This window comes from Pipra filicauda, unplaced genomic scaffold, assembly GCF_003945595.2.
Source record: "Pipra filicauda isolate LSUMZ 115617 unplaced genomic scaffold, ASM394559v2 scaffold529_size498821_pilon, whole genome shotgun sequence".
Taxonomy (NCBI): domain Eukaryota; kingdom Metazoa; phylum Chordata; class Aves; order Passeriformes; family Pipridae; genus Pipra; species Pipra filicauda.
Genome location: NW_024104675.1, coordinates 418,239 through 432,113, shown reverse-complemented (window position 1 = coordinate 432,113; position 13,875 = coordinate 418,239).

Genomic DNA, 13,875 nt, shown 5'->3' with positions numbered 1-13,875 from the left:
GAAATAATGTCCTTGGTTAAGTCCACCCCTCGGTCTCGTACCCATCTATGGGTGGCATCTCTGCCCTGATGGCCTGAGGCATCATGGGCCCACCGTGCTAGGAACAACTCTCCTTTGTGCTGCCAGTCCAGGTCCATCTGTGATACCTTGACTTGTGCAGCTCGGTCTGCCTGTTCATTGTTGCGATGCTCCTCATTGACTCGGCCTTTGCTCACATGGGCGTCTACGTGGCGGACTCTCACAGTTTATCGAATTCTGGGGCTTCCTCAGCCCGTACCACCTGCTCTTCTTCTTCCTCATCTGCTAGACCAAAACTCTCACCTTCCAGTCAGTTTGTGATGACTTCTAGAATCCCAGGGTGATTCAGATTTCCAACACAGGCGCGCTGCGTGAGCAGAGCGATCCACTTACTCCATGTAGCATCAGTGGCATGATGTGTAGAGGGCACCTTTCCCTTAAACTTCCAGTTCAGCACTGGTAGTCGAGGTGCCAGGAGGAGCTGTTCTTCTGTGCCAATCACCTCTGAGGCAGCTTATACTCCTTCATAAGCTGCTAGGATCTCCTTCTCTGTTGGAGTGTAGTTGGCTTCGGCTCCAGAACCCAAGTGGGCGGCCTCGGGTCTTGCCAGGCACCTTTTGCCAGAGGCTCCGGGAGAGACCTTTATTCCCAGCTGCAGAATAGAGTATATTTTTCACATCTGTCCCCGTCCTGACTGGCCCAAGGGCTACAGTGTGTGCAATCTCTCATTTTATTTGTTCGAATGCTTGTTGCTGTTCAGGGCCCCACTGGAAATCATTCTTTTTGCGGGTTACCAGATAGAGAGGACTTACAATTTTACTGTACTCCGGGATATGCATCCTCCAGAAACCTATGGCACCCAGAAAAGCTTGCGTTTCCTTCTTGCTGGTCGGTGGGGCTTGCTGTGATCTTATTGATGACTTCTGTCGGGATCTGACGACGCTCATCTTGCTATTTCACCCCCAGGAACCGGATCTCTCGGGCAGGTCTCTTGACCTTACTCTTCTTTATGGCAACCCCGGCTCCAGGAGGATCTGGATGATTTTCTTTCCTTTCTTGGAAACCTCCTCTGCTGTGTCGCCCCATATGATGATGTCATCAATGTACTGCAGGTGTTCTGGAGCCTCACCCTTCTCTAGTGTGACCTGGATCAGTCCGTGGCAGATGGTGGGACTGTGTTTCCACCCCTGGGGCAGTCGATTCCAAGTGTACTGCACACCCCTCCAGGTGAAAGCGAACTGTGGCCTCCACTCTGCTGCTAAGGGAATGGAGAAGAATGCGTTTGCGATGTCAATAGTGGCATACCACTTCGCTGTCTTGGACTCCAGCTCATACTGGAGCTCCAACGTGTCTGGAACAGCAGCACTCAGCGGCAGAGTGGCTTCATTCAGGCCATGATAGTCCACAGTCAATCTCCATTCTCCATTAGACTTACGCACAGGCCAGATGGGACTGTTGAAGGGTGAATGGGTCTTGCTGATCACCCCTTGGCTCTCCAGCTCACGGATCATCTTATGGATGGGGATCACAGAGTCTTGGTTCGTCTGGTGCTGCCGGTGATGCACTATTGTGGTGGCGATTGGCACTTGCTATTCCTCGACTTTCAGCAACCCCACGGCTGAAGGGCTCTCCGAGAGACCAGGCAACGAGTTCAACTGTTTAGCCACTTCTATCTCCACAGCAGCTATTCCAAAAGCCCATCTGTGTCCCTTAGGGTCCTTGAAGTACCCGTTCTTGAGATAGTCAATGCCCAGGATACATGGGGCATCTGGACCAGTCACAATGGGGTGTTTCTGACAGTCTTTCCTGGTCAAGCTCACCTCAGCTTCCACCATTGTCAACTCTTGAGACCCTCTAGTCACTCCAGAAATGGAAATAGTCTCTGGTCCCACATGTCCTGAGGGCATTAACGTACACTGAGCACCAGTATCAACCAAAGCCTGGTATTTTTGTGGGTCTGACGTGCCAGGTCATCTGATCCACACAGTCCAATAGACATGGTTGTCCCACGCCTCTACCTGGCTAGAGGCAGGGCCCCTGTCTAACATTGGTCTTCATCTTGCCAGTCACCATTTTCCTCTTGTGAATACCAACGGGAGGTACCCTCTAGCGGGTCAGATCCCTGCCCACAGGATACTGGTATGGCACTCACTTTCACAGACTTCCCCTTTTCCTTCTCTTTCAACTCTTGTACTCGGGCTGCTAGGACCCAGGTAGGTTTCCTGTCTCACCGTCTCATGTCTTCTCCACGGTCGGTTAGGAAGTACCACAACTCAGTTCGTGAGGTCTGTCCGCTTTCTCTAGCTGGGGGGCGTCTGGTTCTCACTGGGGCCATATGGAAATTGTTTCCCTCAATCCCAAAAATGTCTCAGTCTGAGGAGACTGGAATGTTTGCTAAAGAGAATGAGTTACAAGATAGACCAAACTCCTCTCTCTCAGCAACTGTAAATTCAAAATGAAGGGGGTTTCAATCAAGGAAGTGTGAGAAAAAACCAGAAGAAATAACAACCCTTTATTAAAAGATATATGTATGTTGGCAAAAACAGTAACAGAACACAAAAAAACCAGACAGTAATCCTATGAGTTGGTTCCTTGGTGAGAGTAACACGGCATTGGCTTTGTGGCTGTCTGTTTGTCACGTGTTGGTTTTGTAACCAGTGGTGACAGAAGAGACACTTTCACTCCCACCTCGCGGCAGGAGTTAGATGTCTGTGTCCATGCTGCAGTCATTCTGCAGCAGTCTCTTGGTCGCCGTGCAGCCAAAGGGAGCCAGTGGACCCCCTTGACCCCCATAATAGCAGTCCGTCCGTTGCCCCCCAACCGTGGCCTCAGTAGTGCTGGCAGTGTGCATTTCTGCAAGTGCTCCGCTCCGCTGTGTCCGCTGTGGTACAGCCACCGCCACGCCACTCGGTCCGGGAACGTCCGTGAGCGGCACTGCCACCTCTCCGGCTCCTCCTGCTGCCGCTCCCACCACAAACCACAGCATGGGCAGTGCCACCGTTGCCACTCTGCTCGGGAGCACACCCACCACCGCCAGGTCGGAAGCACTGCTGCACGGAGCGTGGCACCTGGTCGCCACAAAGCCGACAGCTCCGGGCGCCAGCGGCGCAGGGGCAGCCACAAACAGAGCAGTGGTGCAGCCAGCAAGCACCACAGCTGAAACTGCAGCTGACGACTGCGCGCCGCCTGTTGCTGCAGTACCCGTTGCTCTGGTGGCTGCAGCCGTGGCTGCCAGCATGAAGCCGGCAGCCCCCTATTGCCCCAGCTGCCATTGCCCCAGCTCCAGTTCCTCCTGGTCCCGCGCCCACTGCAGCACTGGTGCCCGTAGCACGGGACTCCACTGTCGCATAACCAGCGGCGGCGGGCACCGGTGGCACTGTAGCAGCCGCGAACTGGGCAGCACCTGGGGCGGGCGGCATGGCTGCAGGCGGCTCCACTGCTAACCCAGTTGGAGCAGCGGCAGTCCCGGTAAAGATCAGCATGGCTGGCTGCACAGCTGCCACAGCCACCCCGGCAGACCCACGCCATCCAGTGTGCGGCTCCATGGTGGCTCCAGCCAACAGCAACCCACCAGCTGCAGGCATGGAGGGGGCGGGTGCCAGCACATGCAACACATGGTTGTGTCACGAACCCAGCGCCATGCATCCCCACACCACACGCCGCCCCTGCATTGACCCCCTCTAGGGCTCTCCGTCCCCCACATCCCTCCCCACCAACGTGCACACCCCCTCACACCATTGTTCCCATGCCATGTGGTCGAGAGGGGAGCTGGAGTTGGAGGGGGGGTAAGGGGAATGGAGTCTATTGTCCCGGGTGCATTTGCCTTTTTGTAATGCACGTTTAAAACTATCATAATTTCTTTCCATGAGGCTAGGTTCTTGAGAGCATCCATTTGTCCTTCACTGGATTTTTCAATGAGTTTGCTCCCTATTTTTCTTCAAGATGATACTCGATAAGGTCCAGTTAGAGGGAGTGAAGGTTCATGCATAGAAATCCAGTATAAGAAGTCCCACAATTTACTTTCTTCCATGTTTTTGTTCTGTTCTTTTAAAAAAAGGTTAATTTCTTCAGCTGCTTTTTTGGTTTCCAGGGAAAACCTCTCCTTTTGGGACCACCTCCCTCCCATTTCACTAGGTTTTTTAGGTTACCTCTGTGTGCTGAAGCTCTGTTGTCCTTTTTTGTCCCTTTTTCTTCCTTTTTCCCTTTTTTTGCAGAGGTAACCCAGTGCGCTGAATTCTTCCTTTTTCCTTTTGATTCTAGCAAAATGGAACACCCCCGGACAGGCACCTCAGAGCTTGATGATCCTGGTTCTCAGTGCCTGCTGAAGTCCCTGTTAACAGATGGCCATTTGAGGTGTTTGTATAGGCACGAACCCTGCTCTGCACTCTGCCGAGTGTAGGAGCAAGATTAAGTTTTATTACAAAGGACTTTGGTTTAAATAGAGTGCTCAAATGTCACATGACCCTTTAAACAATAACATCCAAGTACTCTACTGAGCCTGCATGAGAGTACCAAAGACTACATCTCCCATAATGCCTTACTACATTCTTCCTGCCACACCTACCCTGCCCTAAAAGTGCTACTCCCACTCCCAGAATTGAATACCATAGAGGATTCCTCACAGACAAAAGGGGCCAGGACAGAAAGCTCCTGCTGCTTTTGGAGTGCCCAGATTGATCCACCAACTCCAGTATAAACCATGAAGGCAAGACCTTTCTTTCCTTGGAAAAGAGCTGTTGTTTGCTTGCAGGAAACCTGCCCTAAAATTGCGAATCTCAGTCCCAGAATTAAATACCATCGAGGATTCCTCCCAGATAAAGGGGGCCAGGACAGAAAGCTCTTGCTGTTTATGTGGTCTCCAGGGCAGCGCAGACACTGCACCAGAAAGCAAGAGGCTAAGGGCTTTCACTAGGCTAAAGGCTTCCTTTCCTGGAGAAAAAGCCTTTTGTGCGCTTACAGTTACCCTGCATCCAAATTGCCTCTCCAACTGCCAGAATTGAATATGAATATTCCTGCCAGACAAAAGGGGCTAGGACAGAAAGCTCTTGCTGCATAAAAAGTGCTAAGAGTTGCACAAGTCCTGCAGATGAGAGACAGAGTAAAAGGGCTTTCTTTTTGTAGGAAACGGGTGGTTGTTTACTTGTATGAACCCTGCAAGTGGAAGGACGGCAATACTCCATCCTTGTGGGAAGGAAAGAGCTGGGCCCCAGCATCCAGTGTGTTATCAAAAGGTTGAAAGGAGAAGGTCTAAGGCAGCAACTGCTTTTGCAGTATCCAACCCGCACCAGACGAGAGCCCAAGAGGCGCCGACACCGAGCACAGTGTCGGGGCGGAGCTGGCAGATGATGGCAGGGGAGGGAGAAGAAGGCAGGGGAGGGAGAGGAGGCGGAGAGAACGCGGCCCGGCCTGAGCAGAGAACCCGGGGCTGTCAGGGGAGCGAGAGGTCGGGCGGCGGAACGGCGGATGCGGCGCTGGCCGCTGTTCTGCTCGGTGCGCAGGGCGGGCGCCCAGGGGCCTTGGGAGACGCGGCTGGGGTGGCCGTGCAGGTCCCTCGAGGCTACCGTCCTGCTTGGTAGGTTCTTCCCAGAGCTCAGTCTCCGACCTATCCTCCCGTCCGTCCCTCCCTCTGCTGCATAAGATATTCCCTTGGAAAAATCACCGCTTTTATTTTTGTCGATCCGTTCTTTTTCCCTTGCTTTACTCTCTGTCTTTCAGAAAACTCCTGCAATCCATGTTCTGTGTAGTAGTGAAACGCCCATTTTTCATATGGGTGCTACATTGCTCCACTGTAGAAACAATTAACCGAGTTGTGCATTTCTAAGAAAATCCCCGGAAAGCTCCAAAGACCACCGTGTGTGTCTGCCAGGGTGCAGGAAAACAGTGCCGTGTCCCAAACACCGGACCCGGAGAGCCAGACGGAGGTCCATCGACCATCTGCCGACAACGACAGCCGCCCCGCTGGCGCCCGCAGCTCTCTGGGCCCTTTAGCAGTGCCTGCGAGGAGTTCAAGGCTGTGGCTCCGGAGCTGCCGGTAGAAATGGATAAAATCGCCAATTCGTAGGTTGGTGTGTGAGCACTCGATGGGGATTTCACTGCCCTCCGTGGTCTCTACCAATGGGTGTTGCTGCCCCTGGGCTCTGCCTGCAGACACTGGCGGGGAGATAAAGAAGAAAAGCTGTCAGAATTGATTTTTGTACTGAATGTTGTTCCCCGGAACAAAGGGCAAGAATTAGTCAGGACCATAGGGAGAAGAATTTTAGGTGGATGTCAATGTGTGCAGCAATGGAAGTGTCCATTAGAATTTGTTGGAGAGATGAGTGGGGGAAAGAGAGTAGGATTGGTGGAGTCACTGAAGAATGGAAAGCTGCGGGACTAAGCAAAGTAAAGAGAGGAAGAAAAGAAGAAAAGGGGAAGGACGGACTGCAGGAGTTCTCTGAAGGACAGAGAGTAAAGCAAGGAAACAGGAACGTCTCAACAGAGGAAAGAGCGATGAGAATTCCGAGGGAATAATGCTTTATGGAGCAGAGGGAGGGACGGACAGGAGGATAGTTCGAGGGCACAGGTCTGTGAAGAACGTGCCAGGCAGGACGGCAGCCTCGAGGGACCTGCATGACCACCCCAGCCGCGACCCCCACGGTCCCCAGCCTCCAGCCCTGCGCACTGAGCAGAACCGCGGTCAGCACCGTCAACCCCGTTTCCCGCAAGCGCCGCGTCCGCCGATCCGCCACCCGGTCTCTCACGTTGCCCCCGACAACCCCGGCTATCTGCTACGGCCGGGCCGCGACCTCTTTGCCTCCTCTCCCTCCTCTGCCTTCTTCTCCCGCCCCTGGCCACCTCCGACAATTCCGCCCCGGGGCTGAGCTCATCGTCGGCGCCTCTCGAAATCTCGTCTGGTGTGGGCTGGATGGGAAGGGCAGGCGAAAGCGGCGGCAGCGGGGCGGCTGTCGGGGCTCTGCACCTCGGAGGCGGCGGGGTCAGACCGGGTGGCAGGGGAGTGGTTTGGTATCGGGGAGCTCAAGATTGACAGACCATTGGCTCCTTTCACCACCATCGTCTCTTCAGGAACTGGGAACAACCTGTCACACCTGAACTGCATGTGCTGGAACCATCTGGCGCATCTCAGATAGTAGCAGATCATGTGGCACCCCACAAGGGCTGAGTTGTATCCAGGCTCCGGGCACAGCAGCAGGAGCCCCAGGAGATACTCCCCCTGCTGCCGTGAACTCTCTGTGTGTGTTTGCAATGGAAGGACTTGTGTGTCTGAAAACCCTTGTGTGACCGAGCAGTGAGCCCCCGCCAGGTTACCACTGACCATGGATGACCAACTGGCCATCCACCACGACCCCAGAGGCCATTTTCCAGCACTGCTATGCAGCATGTCATTCCCTGTCTGTCCGTACATCCGAGGATACCCCATCCCAGGGACAGAATCTGGCTCGTCCCCTTGTTGAACTTCCTCTGGTGGATGATTGCGCAAACCTCTAATTTGAGGTCTCTCTGCACTGCCTCCCTCTTCCATGAGACCCTTGAGTGTCACAATGGCCCTTTGATTCCAGGCGAATCTGCAGTGTTCAGTGTTCCAGGTGTTACATGAAGCCCCATATTGTCACAATGGCACTGAAATGAGAGAGGATCTCCTTTCTAAATGACTTAGTACATCAGAAGTTTTTTTCTTAGATAAAAATCCTAATCAACAAATGGTTTCACTTTCTTGGCAGGGTAGTGGTCTTTTCTTTTAATACTACAATTAGTTTTAGGAGACAGGATGTAGATGATACATGGAAACTAATAGAGAGTGTATCGTATGCCCATCTTCTGAGCTTACATGCCTCAGAAATCTTCTTTAATAAGAGATTTTTCTGTTAAGAAGAAAGTCAATTAAACATTGTTTAGCAAAAGGGAAGTTCTAAGACACATGTCTTAGCTGGTCCTAGAACATTTAACTTAGGGGTTAGAGATCGGATAGATCAATCAGAAATGCTACGAGACCTGCTAAGCGAGAAGACAACTCTCCGAACATGATTGCCCCTCCCAGAAGAAATGGATGCTAGATGGCAGTCTTGTTCCACAAACAAAACCCAAGATGCTATTTGACCCCAAAATCATAACCTAATTCTCGACTGCTGGTGAAGGGGGGTCTTTCAAGTGTCATTGTATTTATATTCCAAAATTTATACTGATTCTTTAATCCATGCATGGCAAGTACCCCCATGAATCTCCAGCTGGCATATTAAAGAAATTTTCGATCCAATGGTTTCTGGTCATTGGGTTTAATTCTTTTGTTTTACCCCTTTGATTCCATGAAGTTCCAGAGATATCCCAGGGTTTGTTTATTCCATGAGGTCCCGCATGTCCCAAAGACATCCCTTAATTTCCTGGTTTTCTGTAGTTTCCCAGGGAACATTTGCTTCCATGATGCAGGGCAGTGTCACGACGGCCGCTTGATTCCGTGAGTTCCCCCAGTGTCCCAACAGTCCTTTGGTTCCATGAGACCCTGCAATATTGCAGTGGGTTGACCTTGTCTGGATGCCAGCTGCCCACCAAGCCACTCTATTGCTGCCCTTCCCAGCCAGACAGGAGAGATAAAATAATATGTAAAATAATTTCTACCTTGAGATCAGGCACTTTACTAAAGCAAAAGCCGAAGTTTGTGCATGCATAATTGAAGAGGAAAATAAAAAGATTTATTCTTTACTTCCCGTCAGCAGCGATACCTGGCCACTTCACGGGAAACAGGGCTTCACCACACAGAGAGGTCGCTCAGAAGGCAAGTATTGTAAGAAAATGGATTTCCCTCATTTCCTGTTCCATTCCTGAGCTTTTGTAGTTCAGCTGATGCCATATATTCTGCAATATCGCTTTGGTCCATTTGGCTCAACTGGCCTGTCTGTATCCCCTCCCATGATCTTGCCCCCGATTCAAGGGAGGAAGCTGACAATGCGGATGCTGTGCCAGCCCTGCTCAGCAGTTGCCAAAGCACTGGTGTGGTTAACCCCTTTGTAGCTCCCAATACAAAGCACAGCACTGTGAAGGCTGCAGTGAGAAAATAAACTCCAACTCAGACAGACCCAACACACGTGGGATTCTGAAATGTCTCAGGGTTCGTTTGGTTCCATGATACCCCCCATGTCACCGTGACACAACTGTCAGACCCGGCAGTAGAAAAATAAATCAAAAAATTCAGAAGAAATCATCTTAAAGTCATGCTAAGCCTGTCTTCTACAGTCCAGAATCTACATATGTGTGGCTGCAGATACTTGGGATGAGGGTAGATGCTCAGAGGAATTCATGGGTTTTGATCTAGGAAATCTGTCCCAAAGTTTTCACTGCCTTTTCCTCCTTGAACAGTTCCTGATGCCCGGAGGAAGCTCATGTCCAACAGCAGCTCCATCCCCCACTTCCTCCTCCTGGTATGCGAGGGCTGCAGCTCTTGCACTTCTGCTTTTTCCTGGGCATCTCCCTGGCTGCCCTCCTCATCCTCAGCGCTGTAGCCTGCCACCACCACCTGCACACCCCCAGGGACTTCTTCCTGCTCCACCTCTCCCTCACACACCTGGGCTGCGTCTGCACCGCTGTCCCCAAAGCCATGGCCAATTCCCTCTGGAACACCAGGGGCATCTCCTACTCAGGATGAGCTGCACAGGTGTTTTTTACTTTTCTTCTTGATCACAGCAGAGGTTGCCCTCCTCACCATCATGTCCTACAACCGCTACGTGGCCATCTGCAAAGCCCTGCACTACAGGACCCTCCTGGGCAGCAGAGCTTGTGCCCACATGGCAGCAACTGCCTGGGCCACTGGGAAGCAGGTCTGACCCTGGGGCTGCAGGAGCTGCCACCTGTGCTGATGATCTTCTGAGCAGTCCAGACACGCAGTCGCTGTCCTTGTCCTCTATTTCCTCCCTTTCTTGCTGCACGACCAGAAACGACTGTGCTGCTCTGCTGGGCTGCGGTGGGGCAAGGAGATGGGGGGACTGGGGAGGGGCTGGACTGGGCAGTTCCAGTGAGTAGAAAACCCCAATGTTCATCTGAAGTGTAGGAGTGGGCAGAGTGGGAGCACTACAGGGCTGAGGTGGCTCCAGGCTCTGGGAGTGTCAGTAGGAGCCCAGGGAGAGACTGCCCCTGCTGCAATGAACTGCCTGTGTGTGTGCAAAGGAAAGGACTCGTGTCTCTAAACAGCCTGTGTGTGAGCAGTGCATCAGTCCAGCTCAGGTGTGGACACTTCTCAGAGCCCTGACATATTTCTGTGTGTGACTCCAGGAAAACCCCCACTGTGCCAGGAAGTTATTAGATCCCTTGCTGTCACCCTCCTGGTGTCCTGTGTAATGATGAAACTAGAAAAGGTGATCATCAGACCCTGTTAATTTTCTAAGAGGAGAAATGTCACTGCTGGAAAGAAGTGTCACTGAAGAGGTGAGAAGAGGAGCCCCAGGGATACCTGCAGGAAACCCAGAGGGGCAGAGAAAGGGCTGCCTTTGGCTCTTGCTGTGCTGCTCAGCTGGGCCGGGCTCCTGGCACACAGGGAGCTCCTGGCAAGAGGGCAGCATTGCAGAGAGACAGCTCTGCCCAGGAGCAGCTCCTCTACACAGCCCAGCAGGGGCGAGGGCACTGCCTGTAGCCATGAGAGAAGAGAAGCAAGGCAGAGAGAGGTTAAACACAGCGGAAAGATGGGAGTTGTTCAGCCGAGACTTCCCTTGGGGACACAACCTCACACTCCTCTGCAGAGTGAGTCTACAGGTGCAGGGCAATATCACTTGTGTTCCTGGAGGAATCTCCAAAAGCTACCACATCCCACAGCCTTGCGCATCTGTCAGGACTCTCCCAGTTTCTCTGTTGCACAGGAGGAGGATGTTCTCCAGGGCAGGCCTTCCCTGCAGCACCATCAGAGGGACAGTGCACGTGGGCTCCTTCTCCCAGGGATGGCTGTCCGAACATCCGGGGTTGCCCGATCCCAGGGACAGAATCCAGCAGAATCTCACTTCTTCCAAATGTGTTTGTACGCAATTTTGAGAGTCGGGCTGGCAGTTGGGAGGCAGGGCTGAAAACAGGAAATGACAGCCCTTATCCCCAGGAAAGAAAGCCTGGAAACTTTGACTTTGTGGTGCAGTTGGTTTGTCAGCATGGAGATTCCATGGGGAACAGGAACTTCCAGTGCTGGCAACTTTAGTCTGTGAGGAATCTTTGTTTATATGCAATTTTGGGAGTCGGGCTGTCAGCTGGGAGGCAGGGTTGGAAACAGGAAATGACAGCAATTGTCTCCAGCAAGATTTGGCTTGGTGGTGCAGTTGGTTTGTCATGGGGAGAAAGAGTTTTCTGTGTTCGCACCTTGGTTAGGGAGGAATCTTTGTTTGAATGCAATTTTGGGAGTAGGACTGTCAGTTTTGAGGCAGGTCTTGAAACAGGAAATGACAGCCCTTATCCCCAGGAAAGAAAGCCTGGAAGCTTTGACTTTGTGGTGCAGTTGGTTTGTCAGCTTGGAGACTCCATGGGGAGCAAGAGTTTTCTGTGCTGGGTCTTGCTTTCCATTGAGTGCCCAGGCTGACAAACCAACTGCACCACAAAGCCAAAGCCTGCAAGCTTTCTTTCCTGCCGATAAGGGCTGTTGTTTCCTGTTTTCAGCCCTGTCTGCCAACTGCCAGCCCGACACCCAAAATTTCATAGAGATTCCTCCCACACCAAAGGTGTCAACACAGAAAGCTCTTGCTCCCCATGGAGTGCCCAGGCTGGCCCACAAACTGCACGACAAAGCCAAAGCTTGCAAGCGTTCTTTCCTGGGGATAAGGGTTGTTGTTTCCTCTTTTCAGACCTGCCTCGCAACTGCCAGCCTGACTCCCAAAATTGCATATAAACAAAGATTCCTCCCCCAGCAATCATGCCAGCACAGAAAACCCTTCCTGCCAATGGAGTCTCCAGGCTGACAAACCAACTGCATCACAAAGCCAAAGCTTGCCAGCTTTCCTTCTGGGCAATAAGGGCTGTAGTTTCCTGTTTTCAGCCCTGCCTCCCAGCTGCCAGCCCGACTCCCAAAATTGCATATAAAGATTCCCCTCACAGCAAAGGTGCCAGCACAGAAAGCTCTTACTGCACATGGAGTGCCCAGGCTGACCCACCAGCTACACAGCAAAGTCAAAGCTTGCAGGCTTTCATTCCTGGGGATAAAGGCTGTGGTTTCCTGTTTTCAGAACTGCCTCCCAACTGATAGACCTACTCCCAAAATTGCATACAAACAGATTCCTCCCACAGTAAACTTGCCAGCACAGAAAGCTCTTGCTCCCCATGGAGTGCCCAGGCTGGTCCACCAACTACACCACAAAACCAAAGCTTGCAAGCTTTCTTTCCTGCCGATAAGGGCTGTTGTTTTCTGTTTTCAGCCCTGCCTCACAACTGCCAACCTGACTCCCAAAATTGCATACAAACAAAGATTCTTCCCAGGCTAAAGTTGCCGGCACAAAAAGCTCTTGCTCCCTGTAGTGGTTTGAACCTTGTTTTCCCCAGAGGCTAAGAGAAGTGGTAGACCCCAAGGGGTGGAAACCCCTGGAAGTTTTGAAGTTCTGCCCAATGGGCGCTCCTGCAGAAATGTAAACATACCACAACCAGACCGGGAAAGAAGAGTTGTAGTTTTGGGTTGTTGTCGGAGAGGTGGCCATGTTGTAGAGCCACGAGGAAGGGGCTCTGAGCCCCTTGGGGCCTCTGGCCCCCTCCCAGCCTCTGGCTGGGGGGCTGCAGGGACCTGGAACAGCATAAAGCTGGGCTAGGTGCCTGTAGTTATGCCGGGAGATGTTTTCTCCATGGGCACAGAGCAGCAGCCGACGCTGACCAGAGAAACAGTGGCAGAGAGCCAGAGATAAGAACCTGAACTGAAGAAGCAGCAGAAGCAACATGCAGCACTGCAGAGGAGACTCCTGGAAGGAGAGTCGAGGAAAGGAGAGCCAGCAGCTGAGAGCTACAGAGTTCTTGGGGGTAAGACTGATACCAGATCCCCAAAACTCCTTTGAGACCTCCTGGAAGGAGGAAGATGATGGACTCTTACTTGAAAGAGCCTTGAAGTGCGACATGCACTGTAGAAAGGAGCTAGAGAGCTCCGAGAGGAATGCAGGGGGAGTTGACCTTGGCTTCCCCCCCTCGCACTGCTGCCACGGTGGCAGCCTGAGAGACAGGGCACAGAGGCCCTGCAAGAGATACCAGACCGTCACGAAGACCCCCCTGTGTCTTCGTGATATGACGTGGTGATACGACCTTGTCTGGGGTTACGAAGCCCACGGAAGACCCCTCGGTTGTGAGGCGATGGGGCCGAGGGAGCTTGAATACCTCCCTCGTGGACGCTGGCAGAAAGCCAGCTATCAGCTGCTGCATGAGATGAGGAGAAACCTGCTGCCTCAGAAGATGCTGCTGTTCAGAGACTGGAAGGGATCTGTCCTTCTTTCCCTCCTGGACTTTTATTTGGAGGGGAGAAGAGATCTGATCCATTGTAAATACTATATGTCATGGTAGAGATAGTTATGATCATGTGTATAATGTGATATGGTATTTATTTGTACAGTCATTGTAATATATTTCCCTTTCCCCCACTTTGGAGTCTGGTGTGTTTTGTCTGGAAAAAGCTCTCTCACATTAGGTTGAGATGTGGGAGGGGGGGGATGGAGCTAGGGAATTGGATTTTGGGACTATCTCAAACCATGACACTCCCCATGGAGTCTCTAGGCTGACAAACCAACTGCACCACAAAGCCAAAGCTTGCAGGCTTTCTTTCCTGACGATAAGGGCTGTAGTTTCCTCTTTTCAGACCTGCCTCCCAACTGCCAGCCCGACTCCCAAAATTGCATATAAACAAAGAAGAAATAACAACCCTTTATTGAAAGG